Source organism: Ursus arctos, unplaced genomic scaffold (genome assembly GCF_023065955.2).
Source record: "Ursus arctos isolate Adak ecotype North America unplaced genomic scaffold, UrsArc2.0 scaffold_26, whole genome shotgun sequence".
NCBI lineage: Eukaryota > Metazoa > Chordata > Mammalia > Carnivora > Ursidae > Ursus > Ursus arctos.
The window spans coordinates 4,179,740-4,195,791 of NW_026622941.1; the positions used below are offsets into that span (position 1 = coordinate 4,179,740).

The following is a 16,052-nucleotide window of genomic DNA, read 5'->3' on the forward strand; positions in this document are numbered from 1 at the left end:
CCGCTCGCGGCGGCGGCCCGGGCCCGCGGGGGCAGCGGACGGGCGTCGTGCGGGCGTCTCGGAGGAGCGGCCGGTCAGGAACCCCGCAGCGGGAGGGGTGGAAGGCTTCCGGAAGGAAGCCCAGAGGGCGGCCACGCCTGGCCCGGGACGCCGGGGCCCAGCGCAGCCGTGGGCTCCCCGCCGGCTACCTCCCGCTCGCACGCTGCGGGGCGCCCGGGGGCTGCGGGCGGCCCCAACCCCCAAGACCCGCTCCGGTTCCCTCCCTGGGCTCCGAGCTCCCCCTCCCCCGGCGCTCAAGCCCCAGCCCCTCGGCCCCGCCCCGCCCCACGGCCGGCCCCGCCCCGCGGCCTCGCCATTCCCGGGCAGGCCCCGCCCCCCGCCGCGAGCCCCCGGCCCCGCCCCCCGTTTCCGCTGGCGGCGGCGGCGGTGGTGCGGGAGCGGGCGCGAGCCGGGACCCCACGTTCCCCGAGCGCGGTGAGTGCGGCCCGGGGCTGGCCGGGGACTCGGGAGGGCGAGACCTTGCGGGGCTCCGGCAGGCTGTGGGTGGGCCGGGCCAGCCCGCGCCCCGGTGCCGATGGTGGGGAGCGGTTCGGGGGCGTCCCGGGGAGGGGTGACGGGAGGACGGCAGTGGGCGAGCTGAGGGAAGGATGGGGTAGGCGCCCTGTGAGGACGTGGGAAGCGGCTGGGGAAGGGGTAACTGAGCGAAGGGGGGCTGCAGGGGGCGAGGCTCAGAGGAAGACCCTTTGGGACAGGGGCTGCGGGAGAGCGGACAGCGGAATCCCAAGTGAAGGGATGGGAGGGCTGTAGGATGCAGCAGAAAGGGAGAGCCCCAGAGCTGTCAAGGCTTTCTGACTGGCCCACTTGGACCGGGTTGGGGTAGTCCCCGGAGCGCCCCCAGGGAGGGCGGGGGCTCGAGCAGGGCTGGGGTACTGACTGCGGTCCCCGGACACCCCTGACCACTCCTTGGGCGACCGCTGGCAGATCCGCACTCACAGTGACAGGGCTTTGGCACATCCCGAGTTCCAAGATGTAGTCCAGCTGTGCGTCCAAGTTTGGGACTTTAAAAAACTTTCTTGTGAGTTAGGAAAAAAAAAAAGTCCAAACAAGGAACTGGCTTGTTTTGTGAGCAGAATTTGTACTTATGTATCTAGGAACTGGTGTCTTCGATGTCCTCTTTTTGAAAAAGATACTGACCTCTTCTTCTCTAACTCCTCTCCAAATGCCTGTACTGTCTGGGCCAACCTGCAGCATTGGAGTAATATGGGATCCCCTGGGTTGTGTGGGCCTTTCTTCCCCATCCCAAAAATGGGGATAAGAGGGCAGCAGCTCACTTCCCTTTGGTTCAGAGAAGAAAACTCATTATGCGAGGGTGTCTTTCTGACCTGCAGCTGTCCCCTTCTCTGAGGTGACTCAGGTATTTCCTCCTCCAGGAAGCTTTCCTGGACTAGTAGAGAAAACTGAGGACTCAGGCTCTGATCCCTGTATACCCGCCAGCTTCCCTCCTCTACTAAAAATAGCCACAGAGAATGTTTTGAATGTATGTTCTGCTATAAAGATGTGCAGTCAGCTTGTCATCGTAAGTAATGGGGAGGGGAGGAGAGGTATTATGGATAATTTCAAACAATGGACTGGACAAATCATTTATATTTAGCTGAGGAATGCAGCCAGGGAGGCAGACATTCACAGGGGCTTCCTATCTTCCACCTGGTCCTGGCAGGGCTGATGCAGCTGGGCTTTGGGTTGGGGGTGAGGGAGGGAACAGGATTGGGGTGGGTGAAACTTGAAGGGTAAATCAGCTCTGCACTTACTCATTGAAGACCTGCTGTGTGCAAGGCTCCGAACAGCTGAGAGTAGACCAGAATGGAATGGGATTTTTTTTTTTTTTGGTTTGACTAAATCAGATTTGAATCTTTACATCTGTGTACAGATATTTAGTATTAATAACCATAACCAGTGTTTATAAAGCAATTTGTAGTTGGCCAAGTGCTTCCCCTGCACATTAGCTGGATATAATTTTATTTGATTCACATAATCTTGTAAAGTATACGTTCTTTTTCATTACCTTCTTATAGACTGGTAGGGTGAGGCTCAGAGAGAGTTGGTGACTTCTCTGAGTTTATAGAACTCATTAGGTGGAAGAAGCAGAACTTGAACCCGTGGCTTCTGACACCCCCGCCTCCCCTTTTCCGTGCCGTGTGTTTTGCATTATGCTGTGCTGTCTCTGCCATTCTTCCCCATTGATTCTATGGAGAGCTGGGCTCTGATCTGAGCTCTCACACCATCTGTTTGTGCAGCCCTGGGCATGTTACCTCCCCTTTTCAGCTCCGTGTTTTGGAGGGTTACTGGATTAAAATGTTTCTAGAGTCTCTTCCTGTATTAGATAATTAACGATAGAAGATGCTAGTGGCAGCCAATCAGTCAAGTAATAAGTGTGCTCTATTTAAAATGTTTTTAATTGTGGTATAAAACATAATGGTAAAATTTACTGTCTTAACCATTTTTAAATGTAGAGCTCATTTGTGTTAAGTATAGTCACATTGTTGTGCAGCAGATCTCCAGAACTTTTTCATCCTGCAAGACTGAAACTGTATGCCCATTAAACTATAACGCTCCATTTCTTCCCCCTGCTAAACCACCATTCTCCTTAGTGTGCTTTATTCTCCTACTATGTGCTCAGTACATGTTGGCCTTGAGGAATGAATAAGGAGGGTTGTGGAGAAGCAGGCCAGCTGAAATGGGAGGGCCTTGGGCCTGTGGTAGCTGGCTGGAGAGCGGGCGCTTATCCCCGTGTCTGTAACTCCAGTCCCTGCTGTATTGTTGAGTGGGTGAGTGGGTGAGGCCTTGGGCAAGTGCCTTCACCTCTTGCAGCTTTAGCTTCCTGCTTGCAAAATGAAGAGAACAATACCAAGCGCTCAGGGCTGTTAGAAGGAGCAATGAGAATGTATGTGGAGCTCGGCGCTTCGGGCCTCACACACAGCAGGTGTGCAGTAAATAGTGGTTGTTATTTATAACCTAGCTGAGGAGACTAGACTAATAAGCAAGAGAGGACAAGACTTCTTTTCTTCTACCATTAAAGCCCAGGCCTGGTGTGATTGTCATCCTCACTGACTAAGAGGGAGTGCATCAAATCCAGGTACCTTAGCCTGGCACCAGCATCCTTCCTGTCCATCTCCAGCCTGTCTAGCCTTATCTCCAGGCCTTCTCCCTCAGGGACCCTCGGTTCCAGCCAAACTCATCTCCCAAGCATCCTTTGCTCATTCCTTCTTTGTCCCTGAGTTCACACTGTTCCACTTTTCTGGAGTGCCCTTCCCCACCCTCTCCTTCCCCTCTTTCAAGACCCTACTCAGGTTGGAGTTCCTTCTTGGAGCCTTCCCTGACCACTCATCTCCAAAGCACCTCTTCTTCCTTGGAACTCCTCTGGCATTTTCTGTCTTCATCTCTCCTGGCTTTTATACACTGCTGGGATGATTCTTTAGTGAATTCTACAAACACTTAATGTGTGTGTCATAGTGTAAGAGTCTGTGCTAAGTTCTGATGATGCAAAAATGAAAAACATAAAAGTCCTTGTCTTTATGGAGTATATAATGCAGTAAAGAGTTAAGAAAGGGCTTCAAAAAGTGGCAATTCAAGGTATAAGGTGAGTGGCCTACTGTATTGTGTGGGTTCGAACAGGGGGTTGATCACCCCAATTCTGGAGAAGCACCTCATGCAGCAGGTGGTGTTTGATGTGAACTTGGAAGAGTGGCTTGCAGTTCAGCAGAAGGGAGGAAGGATCAGTCTGTAGAGAGGCCCTGAGAGTGTGGGCTGAAGAGTAGGTTGTGTGAAGGGAAGCAGAGGGAGAAAAGCCTGGACAGGTAGACAGTGGGCCTGTTGTGGTGGCTGCACATGTGCAGCCAAGGAATTCCATCCATCCATCCATCCATCCATCCATCCATCCAACCACCCATCCACCCACCCTCCCATCCATTCATCCATCCATCTATCCATCCATCCATCCATCCATCCATCCATCCATCCATCCACCCACCCATCCTCCCACCCATCCACCCACCCATCCTCCCACCCAGCCACCCACCCATCCTCCCACCCATCCACCCACCCATCCACCCACCCATCCATCCTCCCACCCAGCCACCCACCCATCCACCCACCGATCCACCCATCCATCCATCCAACCATCCATCCATCCATCCATCCATCCATCCATCCACGAGAGGCTGAGTGCCCACCATGTGCAGGCACTGAGCTGCTGCTGGGGAGATAGCAGTCGACCTTGGGAGGCCCGGGGCCTTTGCAGGTTTTTGCATAGGGGCTGCCGAAGCAGGGCTAGGCCTAAGATGGGAGAGTCTGCGGTCTGGGAAGGGGGAAAATCATGGTGGGGAGAGCACTGGGCAGCTGTGAGAAATGGCAAGGAAAGGAGCTGGACCAGGGACATTTGAAGGCAGGGTTGAGGGCCTTTGTGAGTTGGTTGGATGGGGGTGGTGAGGAAAGAAGGAAGGGGGATTGAAGCTGATTCGGAGCTGGGCGAATGTCAGTGGGCAGTGACATTTACTGTTCCCAGTGCTTACCATCCTTTCTCCAAGTAGATCGGAAGCCGCTTCAGGATGTGGATTCCAGCTCCCTCTGTGTTCTTGCTGGCCCAGTGCTCGCTGCTGAGTGGCACAGAGTGAGCACAGTGTCGACCTCTGATGTCCTCATGAAATGAGTCTTGCTCCTTCTACAATGCCAGATTTGTATCCGCAGCAATATTTATTTGTACACGGCCTGGCTTTCTCCAGGCTCACGTTTCCGCAGAGAGCCAAGTGTCTCCTGTATATATTTTCATAGCCCAAGTGAACCACCCTTCCAGCTTCGCTCTGGTTTTCTCACTCACTTGATGGCCATTTTCTGCCACACGTTATTGCTCCACAAGATAACTGTGGATGTGGTAGAGATGGAAAGAACAACGTGGCCTATTCCGTTACACCAGCCCCTCTCATAGGGTATGTGAGTCCGAGTTATGTCTCAGTAGAGTTATATCGTTTTACAGATTTTGAAACTTCAGAGCATTTGTCAGTGGTCAGAATTACAAATGGTAAGTTCTTGATGCCAGGGGTCTACCCAGGGATGGCAAATAGGTTTAACGTGGATACTGTTACTTCTGTAATTGCCCATAGCAGACATCACTAATCGATCACAGCTATCTTAACTGCAGAGCCAGGGCTTGGGTTCTGCGCCTGATGCTTCAGGCACCCACTATTAGCCGAGAGGCATTGGCACTGCAGCTGTAACCAGTTTGCCATTTCTGGCTTTCTGCATCTGTTGATTGAATAGATTTCTAGGTGGGAGGCTGCCTCCCCAAAGAGTGGCCATTGCTGGACAGAATTCACCCTGGAGTGGCTTCCCAGCAGAGTGATAACTTAATTTTTTATTTTCCTGCAGGAATATCCTGGGATCTTCTCTTCTCTGTCAGGGGCCAAGGTGTTTGCAGGAAATTCAAAGAAACAGGTCAGTCTGGGTCCATCGTGTGGTGGAATCTCTGTAAGTGTGTGTGTTATAAACGGTCTAAATCTCTCTTGGCCTTTAACTGTGGATTGGGGAGGGAAGATAGAATGGGATGCTGATATTTTCTAGATGTCTCTCTGTCTTAGCTCTTAACTTCGAATTCATAAGCTCCTTCAATTGGGCTTTGGGGATTAAGGAGACAGTTACCCCCTCCCCGCTATTTCTGACAGTTGGGGTGGGTTGGGGTAGGACTCTCAATTTCTTTCTTGGCCACTCTGATTACAGGGAGGAGACCTAGGGAAGCAGGAGAGGCCTGTAACTTCCTGTTTCCTGTCTCCTCCCAGCAGGCCTGGGAGCCGGGGTGGAGGACCTCCCCCTGCCTGGCCAGAAAAGAATCTGGGGGGAGCTGGCCAATCCTACCTGTCTCTGTTCCTCTGTACTGGCTGCTGCAGCAATGCCCTCTGGCCCTCCGGGAGGGTACCCTCTGCCGGGACCCCCACCGAGCTGGAGCTAGGCAGGAGGTCCTTAGGCAGGTGGGCAGCCCCAGGGGATGGTGCTGATTTAGGTTCCCTGGGGTGCTGCTTACCGACCTGGGTCTTTTTGTGTTTTAATTTATGTGTGTTTTACCCTGTGGCTTCCTCCTGCTGGGTGATTTGTAAATCTCTCACCTTCCAAGAATTCAGCAGTGTGGGAGTGGGGAGGGGGTGGCGGGTGGAAGAGGGTGCCGGCCGCTAGCCCACCTTGCCAAAAGATTCCTTTCTGCGTGAGTTCCAGTAGAGATTATATTGTGTCCCAGGGGTGGCCATGGACCTCTTCTTGTCCTGCCATACTTTGCATATCATGCTTAGGGTTCCAGTGCTCACATTTGTCATCATCATCAGGAGCCACCGTTTGACGCTTTATGTCCACAGCGAATTTAATTGAAGTCATATCAAGTCTACTTTAAATCTCACTGAATGTTCTCCAGAGTCCTGCAGGGTAGTCCTCATTTGCCCCCATGTTACAGGGGCTGCAGCTGAGGCCGAGAGCGGGTCAGGGACTTGCCTGTGCCCACCTCTGGAGTGGGAGGTGGGGCCGGGATGGTGACCCGAACCGCCTGACTCCCGCAGCGCCTGCCCTGCCCACTACAGACCTGCTGTCCTTTTCTGTGGCTCCTGAGAATTGCCTCCAGCTCTGTCCTTCGTCCTTTGGCCTGCTGCGGCAGGAATGTGGGAGCTCCCATTTTAAGTCTTCCCCCCTCCTCCCCAGGGCCGGGGTGGGGTGTCTGCTTTCATTGTCGCGCTCTGGGATTTGGAGCACCGCCTGCGGGTGGACGGCCGTGCAGCCAGGCACAGCAGCCCCAGCAGAAGGCGAGGGTCTGGTGGAGAGCGGGCAGCGGGGACAGAAAGGCTCGAGGCCTAGTGTCGCTCCACACCTCCTGGCTGCACACGGTACGGCCTGGCCCGGCATGGAGACTGTGGGGCCTATTCCTGGGGGGACCCGCCAGGGCAGAACATGGGGGCGAGCTTCCCAGGAAGCTGCGCAGTCCTGGGGAGACAGACAGGCCCTGACGTCAGTCGTTTCTGGCTAGAAGACCATCCGTCCTCCTTCTGTACAACCGCCAGAAAGACCTGAGGGAGGGACCCTGCAGATGGGAAGTGTACCCTCTCCTAGGGTTGTGGCCTCCGAGGGCTTTGGTGTTGCCATTTCTCGTTGTGCTGTTGAGCCTCTGGGATGATGGCCAGCTCCTGGGATGGGGGGCTCTCATCTGGCTCCTGCCTCAGCCCCTAACGGGCTTTGTGACCTTTGGCAAATGAGTTGCTTTCTTTAGGCTGGTTTCCTCACCTGCAAAATGGGGGTGTGGACGCCCAACTGTTAAGGCTCCTTTAGCTCTGATGAAGGTGGTTTCTGAGTGGAACGAGGGCGTTTTGGCTTCCAGTCCTGGGACTTTCCAAATATCTCCTCCCTTCACAAGTGCCCTCTCTGCCTGTGGCCTAGAGGTAGATGGAGGAGGAAGGAGTGAAGTTAATGATTAAACCGGAGGCACTGATTTCTGATGAAGTAGGACAGGGGGCGGAGGTTGTTTACAGAGATGGTCCCGGTCTGCTGATGGTAGGGTCTTGCGGCCTGACTTCCGTCCTGTGCTGATGGCTCGGCTGCTACTTTCATTTTAACCGCCTCCTGCCTGATGCATTTAGGAGCTAGAAAGTTCCATTGCTGTACTCCAGCCTGATGAGTTAATAATTTCAACGTCAAGTATAGCCACAGCATCATGAAACGAGAATATCTGCCTGGGTGGAGTCCAGCTTCCAAACCCTTTCCCTTCTCTTGAACCAAAAACTCAGCCTGGGTTGAGGCCCTTGTGAATGGGGCAGAACCGGAAAAAGCCAGAAGGAGCACCTCTGCAGGCTTGGAATGTCACCGCATATGTGCTTTAGTTTATACTCAGGAGTGAAATGTGGATGATTTTTTGACTATTCATTGTTTAATACTATCTGTGCTTTTGAGTTTACCGCACCCCTTCTCCCCTCCGTCTTCCTTCCCACTCCCCACGCAGTGGCTGGAAATTAATTGTACTTTGAGTACTCATTTACTTTCTGAGAGTCTTGTGACCATTTTTATGTTGAGTGGTCAGTGTTCGTTGAAATATCTGACCTTGTGATGGGGGTGTGAAAGGAAAGGATGCTGATGGACTACTGCCCAGGGGGTCTGAAGAGTCAGCTCAGCAGACCCCCTGGGAATCTCCCTGCTTTTGGGGGGAGGCTCGACTGTCCCTTCAGAAAGGCTGAGGGTCCTGCAACCCTGGCATAGGATCTTGGTGAGTTCTTGGCCTTGGCCTTAGGCAGCGTAGGCCACGCTAACCCTTACACCACCTTTATGCACATTTGAGAAACTGTCCTTTCTCGGGTTAAAAAGAAAAATTAAAATGAATAAATGATTGTAAAACCTGAACAATGCCCAGGTGTGCCTGGTAAGTGTCCCGGAGCGCCGGTGGGCAGTAGCCCTGGCTGTCTGTACGGCTGTGCCCACCACCTGCCATCCCCCAGAGGTACACGTTGCTGGCGGCATAGGCCTGCTGTGCTCCGCCCACTCCCAGCGAGGGCCGTGCGTCTGGCTCTGAAGTTGGGATGAGGGGCTGGGGCTGGGGACGGGCCTCTGAGAACAGTGGTGAGGGGGAGGGACATGATCGTGGGGGGATACTCAGAGCAAGGCTGGAACAAGGTGTGGCCAGGCACGTGGGTCTGCGTGTGTGTGTGGGGGGGTTAGTCTGTGTGTGTTTGCCCTTGTGTGTGTGTGGCTGGGTGTGCCTGCGTGGGTTTGTGGGGGAAGGGGTTCTCTTGCATCGTTCTGAGACTCAGGTGAGAGGCCCACCTGAGCCCTTTGGGTCTGGCACTGTATACCTGTGACGTGAATGCCTCCTCCTTAGAGGGTGGTGTAAGACTTGAACACAGCACGGGACAGCCCTGCCTGAGCCCTCACCTGGCCACCTGCCACAGGGCAGAAACTGAGGCTGAGGGGCCTGCTACTCTCCAACAAGCCCTGGAGGTGGTGGTGCCAGGGGCAGAGGGGGCGGATCCTGCCCGAGCAAGTCCCCAGTCCCCACTTGGGCTGAGTCCTATAGAAGGGCTGAGGGGCAGGGTGACTGGCTGGGTTTGAATGGGGGTGTGTGAACACGTAGAATGACATGTTGTGTTTTAGAGAAAGTGAGGTAGAGGTCTGGGCTTGCAATTTTCCACTTGTCTTAATCCTGAGAGATTCTAAACAGCTTTGTTTAAAAACTGGACATGCACATTGCGGCCACCTGAGGGAGAAGCGCCGCTGGGCCCCCCAGGAAGGCACTTAGGTTTGAAGCCAGAGTTTGGATCTGAATGCAGCTTGTGGGACCTGGAGGATGGGGAGGGAGAGCCCCTAGAGCAGCCCCAAAGGCATGAGTCACTCTGAATTAGCAGCCGTTGCAAATCGGCTACCACTTGCGTGCTGCTGGAGATGGGCGGGTAGGGAGGAAGCTCTCATCCAGGGGCATCACCCGCCATCCAGGCTGTGGGCACAGAGAGGGATGTGGGTTGCAACTGCCTGTCTGGGCTCTTCCTCTCTCCCACTGTTAGCCAGAGAAGCTGGAGATGGTGGTGGCCAGTTGGTCTGTGTCGATGAAGGTCCCCCTTGAAGGGCCGTCAGTACCTGCATTGCAGAGAGGATGATAGAGTACGCCATCCCGTCCAGGGCAGGGCTGGGTGGAACTTTCTCTGAGCACCCGTAGAGGAACCCGGGGGAGATTGGGCTGAGCCGCAAGGGAAGGGTGGAATTTCGAGAAGCAGAGGAAGGGGTTCTTTGAGGGTTTGCAGTGGTGGAGGTGGGGGTCGAGCTGGGTGTGACCTGGATATGAGCACAGGGAAGAGGGAGGAGCATAGCTGGCAAGAGAGGTGGGCTCCGTGCTGGGGCACCTTGAATGTCGCCCGGAGGAGAGTCAGATTCTAGGAGGCTAGCAGTGGGGAGCCAGTGTTGGGGGGTCCCTGAATGGGGAATGACACGCTGAAAGGGATGTTTTAGGAACAATCAGCTTGTAGCAGAATTCAGGGTGAATTTTTTTTTAATATACTTTCCTTTGTTGTTGTTGCAAAAATAACACAAATTCATTATAATATTTGTATATTATATAAATCGTATAAAAGGAAAATCTCCTTTAATCCTGCCCTTCAGAGATAGTCACTGTTAATACTTTGGTTTTTATTCTTTCCAGGTATTTTTATGAGCGACTGGCATCCAGCTGTCCACCTATTAACTTAACAATTTCCATAAATAGAATTGTATTATACTGACTGGCAACTTCTTTAGCCATCTTTCCACATCGGTGCATAGAGAATGACCTCATTCTTGGGAATAGCTGCACAGACTTGCTGGATGAGTGTTGTATTGATTGTTTATCGCCACAGAACAAACCACCCCAAAATGAAGTAGATTAACACAAGAAACATTTTGTTTGCTCACAATTCTGTGGCCAGACTCGGCTGGTCTCATCACCCAAGCTTATTAATGCGGCGACAGTCACCTGGTGGCTCTGCAGGGCCCTGACAGGCTGAGAGCCTCTGGCACCTGCCTGGTGAATGGTGCTGCCTCTCGTCTTGGTCCCTCTGCCCCCTCAAGGAGGCTAGCCTTTCAGGTGAAAATGGTATCCAAGACCTCTTGGGATCTAGGCTCTGAGGTCTCACTGCATAACATCCATCGGCTGCTTGGGCAAAGCAAGTCATGGGACTGGTCAGAACCCTGGGGCCGGGGGAAAGACTCCACTTCGTGAAGGCATGTGTGCTCAGGGCTGGGGGACATGGATATGCAGTCCCTTCATGTGCCCAGAAGGAGAAGAATTAGAATATTTGGGAATTGACCTCACTGATCATTGGAAGACAGCACAGGCCCCTGCCCTTCTCCGCCCCCCTCTTTACCATATGGGTTAACCTGGGAAACTGGCAAGGACAGGACACTTGATCTTCTTGTTGGGCTAGAGGTGTTGTTTCAGGGGGCTTCTGTGTTTGCGTGTGTGGGGGGCTCGTGCTGGCAGGGGGTTGAGGGTCATCTTGAATTTGGGCTCTCCTGCTAGGGCTACTGGAGCTGTAGAAGGAGGGCTGGAAGCTCTGGAAGCTGCCAGGAGCTTGGCTGCCTAGTACCCTTGCTGATTTTCATGGCATCTCTGAAGAATGTGAGTCCCTGAGTGACAGGTCTTTAAGAAAGTCAGCTGGCCACTCCAGATCCAAGCCTCTGCTGGGAATTCATTTATTCAACCACCCAGCAAATACCGCACCTCCCGTGCCCCAGACTTTCTCCCTATCCTCTCGTAACTGCAGGTGGGAAAGAAGAAGGCCAGGGCCTGTACTGTTCACAGGCCTTCCCTCTCAGGCAGTGCAATGAACTTGACATTTTGACTTCCCACAATGTATTTGTTTTTAAAGTTTTCTTATCACCCACCTCGGTAGCTCTTCTCTCCTGTGAAATGTCACAAGTGGCAGGGAGGCAGCAGGAAACAGGGGGAAAGGCAGCTCGGGTCATTAGTGAATCCCCAGTGCCAGTTTAGAGGATGCTGGCGTGGGGCTGCTGGTGAAGTCCTCGTCGGTGCTGATCATTCATCAAACTTACCTCTCCCCGGAGATCTTAGGCTGGACTCGATGAAATACACTTTCCTAGCACAACAATGTTCTTTGGCCTGTCATCTGCCTCACGGTTTGTGCATTCATCACGTAAGAACAAAGGCTGAGTGGGGTTTCACATTTGAAAACCCCTTGGTGTTTTATTTTCTCCCCACTCCCTCTCAGCATCTCTTGGAAAAGAAATGTTGTGCGGCAGAAAGTTTCTCTGTTTGTGAATGTGCGGTTCACACTGTGCGGCTCAGCCTCTGGGTCATTCTTCCTCCTCCTACTCGACTGTGCTGTAGGGACACACACCCAGCTCAGCAAGAGGACTGGGTGAGGAGTGTGGGGGAAGGGCAGGCAGCGTACCACGCTCAGAGCCACCCGGGTGCTTCTAGGTGACCCGGGGTGCCAGCACCGGGCTACTGTTGTGGGGTTAATGACATCTGATCAGCTCACAGGGCTGACTGCACGCCAGTGTTTAGGGTTGAGGAAAAACGTGCAAAGCTGAGTCTGCAAACCTTGAGAAATCTGGCATCACAGCAAAACAAGAAACCTCAGCAACTCCTTTTGGCCAAGGAATTGGAAAAACTGGGTAGAAGATCTTAGCCTGCTTCAACTGAGAGTTTGCTACTTTGAGGCATATATCTACTAGGTACATTCCCCATAAGCAGAGATCCAGGAGGCCTTTGTCTGATTCCTAACTTCTCTGCCCGTGCCTCCAGCCCTGTTTCTGGTTCTCTATAGATATGAGGGTGGACACACTTCAGCATACTCAAGTCATGCTATTAATTCATCAACAAGCAACCATTAAGTGCTTTGATTCTTTTTGTTAATTAAAAACAATTTAAAAAAATATTTTATTTGAGATAATGAGAGAGAGAGCACGAGTAGGGAGCAGAGGGAGAGGGAGATGCTTCTCCCTCTCTGCCGAGCAAGGAGCCCAATGTGAGGCTCAATCCCAGGACCCTGGGATCATGACCTGAGCTGAAGGCAGATGCTCAACTGACTGAGCCACCTAAGTACCCAATTTTTTAAAAAATTAAAAGAAAATTTACTAACGTAGGCTTCACACTCAGCGTGGAGCCCAGTATGGGGCTTGACCTCATGGTCCTGGGATCAAGATCTGAGCAGAGATCAAAAGTCCAGGGCTTAACTGACTGAGGCACCGAGGCGCCCCTGGGCACCTTGATCCTTTAAACCTCTGAGGCATCTTTGATCCAAGTGCTCTGTGTGATGGGGGAGCTTCCGTTCAAGGTGGCAGTGTGGGAGGATCCTGAACTCATCTCCTCCCATAGACACGACAGATCTACAGCTACCTAGGGAAAAATTTCCCCTGAAAAAGACCTGAGAACTACTGGAATAAGGTCCTCCACAACAGATAAACAAGCCAGAACGAGATGGGCAGGTGAGTCAGAGACACGGTCTTGCCAAAAACTCCACCCCCAGCACAATACCCATAGTCGGGAGGAATCTCACAAATAGGGAGCTTGTCCCTGTATAGAGAGGAGTTTGTGCCCCGCATCAGAACCCCACTCCTGGGGACCTGCACCAGAGAGACGAGCCCCAAAATATCTGGTTTTGAAAACCAACAGGGCATATGTCTGAGAAAGCCGTAGGGCTGTAGGGAACCTAGACTCCACTCTTAAAGGGCTCGTGTACAGACGCACTTGTCCTGGGATAGTGCAGAAGCAGCCGTTTGAAAAGCACCTAGACTATAAGTGGAAGAGATTTATTTGCTGTTCTTAAAGCGTCTACCAGAAGGGCATCCCCTGGGACTCTCTCTGGGGCTGGAGACGCCGTGGGTACCATTTTGGGTATTCTCCTTCTACCCTGTAAGTGCCGGTCCTGGAGGCTGCCTTTTTGTCACTCTCCCTGTACCCTGCTAGCACTGGTGGACATCCCCTGTGTTACTTCCTGAGACCCTGCCCAAGCCAGTAGGACAAAAGCCCTGCCCCCACCTGCTGCCCCACTGCAGCCCCATCAAAGCTGGCCTGTGTATGGAGCCCACCCAGGGGATGCCCGAGCACCTGGCTCCAGTGGCCGAAGGGGATTGTATTTCTGGGTCATACAGGTCTGAAACAATTGGAGAGACAGTTCTTGGCAGACTGCCATCCCCAGGGCACTCACAGACAGCAGACTGATACCGCCCCGTTATCTGATGGGAAAGGCCTATTTACTTGTCCTGGAGCTTTAGCCTGAGGGGTGGGCTTCAGGTTTGCCACACATCTAGAGCCTCTGGAGGTGTTGTCAGGGAACGTGGGGTACCACCTCTGAGCTGACCTTGCTACACCCCCCAGAAAGCTTGCTGTTACCTCCCAGAGAGGAGCCTCACATTTTGCAACTGTCACTGAAGGCTCATCTCCAGACTGCTTATTTTGCAGCCCAGCAGGGTCTATGATTATGATCCCAGAGGACTATATATATTTGCTTGCCTTAAAGCTTGCTGCTTGAGGGTCTAGCTTCCAAACAGCCTGGGACCAGGTGCTGACTGAAATCCCTCCATCTGGAAGACTGATAAATCTTGGCATATCCTCCACAACAGGGACCCCCCAGGAAAAAATCGGGCTGCTTAGATAAGCATAAAGATTCGAGAGACAAACAAGAGCTAGGGCACAGTTGAACAATAAAGTTCATCTCCTACATCAGGCCTTCCCGCAAGACTGGGAGAGAGAGCTGTTTCACCTAATGCATAGAAACACACAGAAACTCAGGCAAAATGAGGAGACAGGGGAATATATTCCAAACAGAAGAACAAGATGAAACCCCAGGAAAAAAAAACCTTTAATGAAACAGAGATGAGTAATTTACATGATAAAGGTTTCAAAGTAGTGGTTATAAAGGTGCTCACCAAACTTGGAAGAAGAATGGATAAACACAGTGAGAACTTCAACAGAGATAGAAAATATAAGTACCAAACAGAAATAGTAGAACTGAAGTATACACTGGAGGGTTCAACAGCAGACTACCCGAAGCAGAAGATAGAATCAGTGAGCTGGAAGACAGGGGAGTGGAACTCACCCCAAAAAAGAGCAAAAAGAAAAAAGAACTAAAAAAAATGAAGGTAGCCTAAGGGACAACATCAAGTGGACTAACAGTCACATTATAGGAATCCCAAAAGAAGAGAGAGAGAAAGAGGCAGAAAACTTAGTTGAAGAAATAATGACTGAGAACTTCCATAACCCGAGGAGGAGACACACATCTAGATCCAGGAATTCCAGAGAGTTCCAAACAAGATGAACCCAAAGATACTGCACCAAGACACGTTATAATTAAAATGTGCAAAGTTAAGGATACAGATGGAATCCTAAAAATAACTTGTTTGGTACAAGGCAGCCCCTATAAGACTATCAGCAGATTTCTCAGCAGAAACATTATAGACCAGCAGGGAGCGGCATGATATATTCAAAATGTAGAAAGGAAAACATTTCCAACCAAGAATACTCTACCTGGGGTGCCTGGGTGGTTCAGATGGTTAAGCATCTTGACTTTGGCTCAGGTCTTGATCTCAGGGTCCTAGGATGGAACCCCATGTCAGGCTCCCTGCTCAGTGGGGAGCTTGCTTCTCCCTCTCCTTCTGCCTCTCCGCTCCACTCATGCTCTCTCTCTCTCAAATGAATAAATAAAATCTTAAAGAAAAAATAAGAATACTCTACTTGGCAAGGTTATCATTCACAATTAAAAGAGATATAAAGAGCTTTCCAAAAGCTAAAGGAGTTCATCAACGCTAAACTGGTCCTACAAGAAATAGTAAAGGGACATCTTTAAGCTGAAAAGAAAGGGGACTAATTAGTAACAAGAAAACACGTGAAAGTGAAAATCTCACCGGAAAATGTAAATATTTAGAAAGGTAGTGGACTAATCACTGATAAAGCTAGTATGAAGGTTAAAAGGTAAAAGTATTAAAATTAACTGTAACTACAGTAGTTAAAAGGATACACAAAATAAAGAAGATGTAAAATGTGATATTAAAAATGTAAATGTTAGCGGGGAGTAAAAATGTAGAGTTCTAGAATGCATTCAAACAACCTGCTGTCAACTTAAAACAGATTGCTATATATATGGCAGAGATGACATATGTATATATCATATCATATGATATATGATAATATATGTGCGTGTGTGTATATATATATATATATATATATATATATATATGCCTCATGGTAACAACAAAGCGAAATCTCATAATAGATACACAAAAGATAATGGGAAAGGAACCTGAGCACAACACAATAGAAAGCCATCAAAGCATAAGGGAAAGAAACTGAGAGAAGAAGAAAGTAACAGAGAGGAACTACAAAACAGACCAAAAAAACAAAACAAAAACCCCCACAACAAAATGTCAATAAGTACCTACCTTAAATTTGATATAGAATATAAATAATTGAGCTAAATTCTCCAATCAAAAGACATAGAGTGGCTGAATGAATTAACAAACCTCAAAAGACCACTATGAGCTACCTACGAGAG

At 51.1% G+C, this 16,052-nt stretch overlaps 1 protein-coding gene across 4 annotated transcripts in view; it reads left to right on the forward strand.

The window, feature by feature from the left end:
• The first annotated feature begins 368 nt into the window (after positions 1-368).
• The window catches only part of TSPAN9 (tetraspanin 9), a 197,197-nt gene continuing 181,513 nt past the window's right edge, over positions 369-16,052 (forward strand). For all 4 annotated transcript variants that reach the window (XM_057318762.1, XM_026502665.4, XM_057318761.1 and 1 more), the window contains exons 1-2: positions 369-474; positions 5,422-5,487. The gene's annotated coding sequence lies outside the window, so the exon portion shown is untranslated. The remainder of the gene's footprint in view (positions 475-5,421; positions 5,488-16,052) is intronic.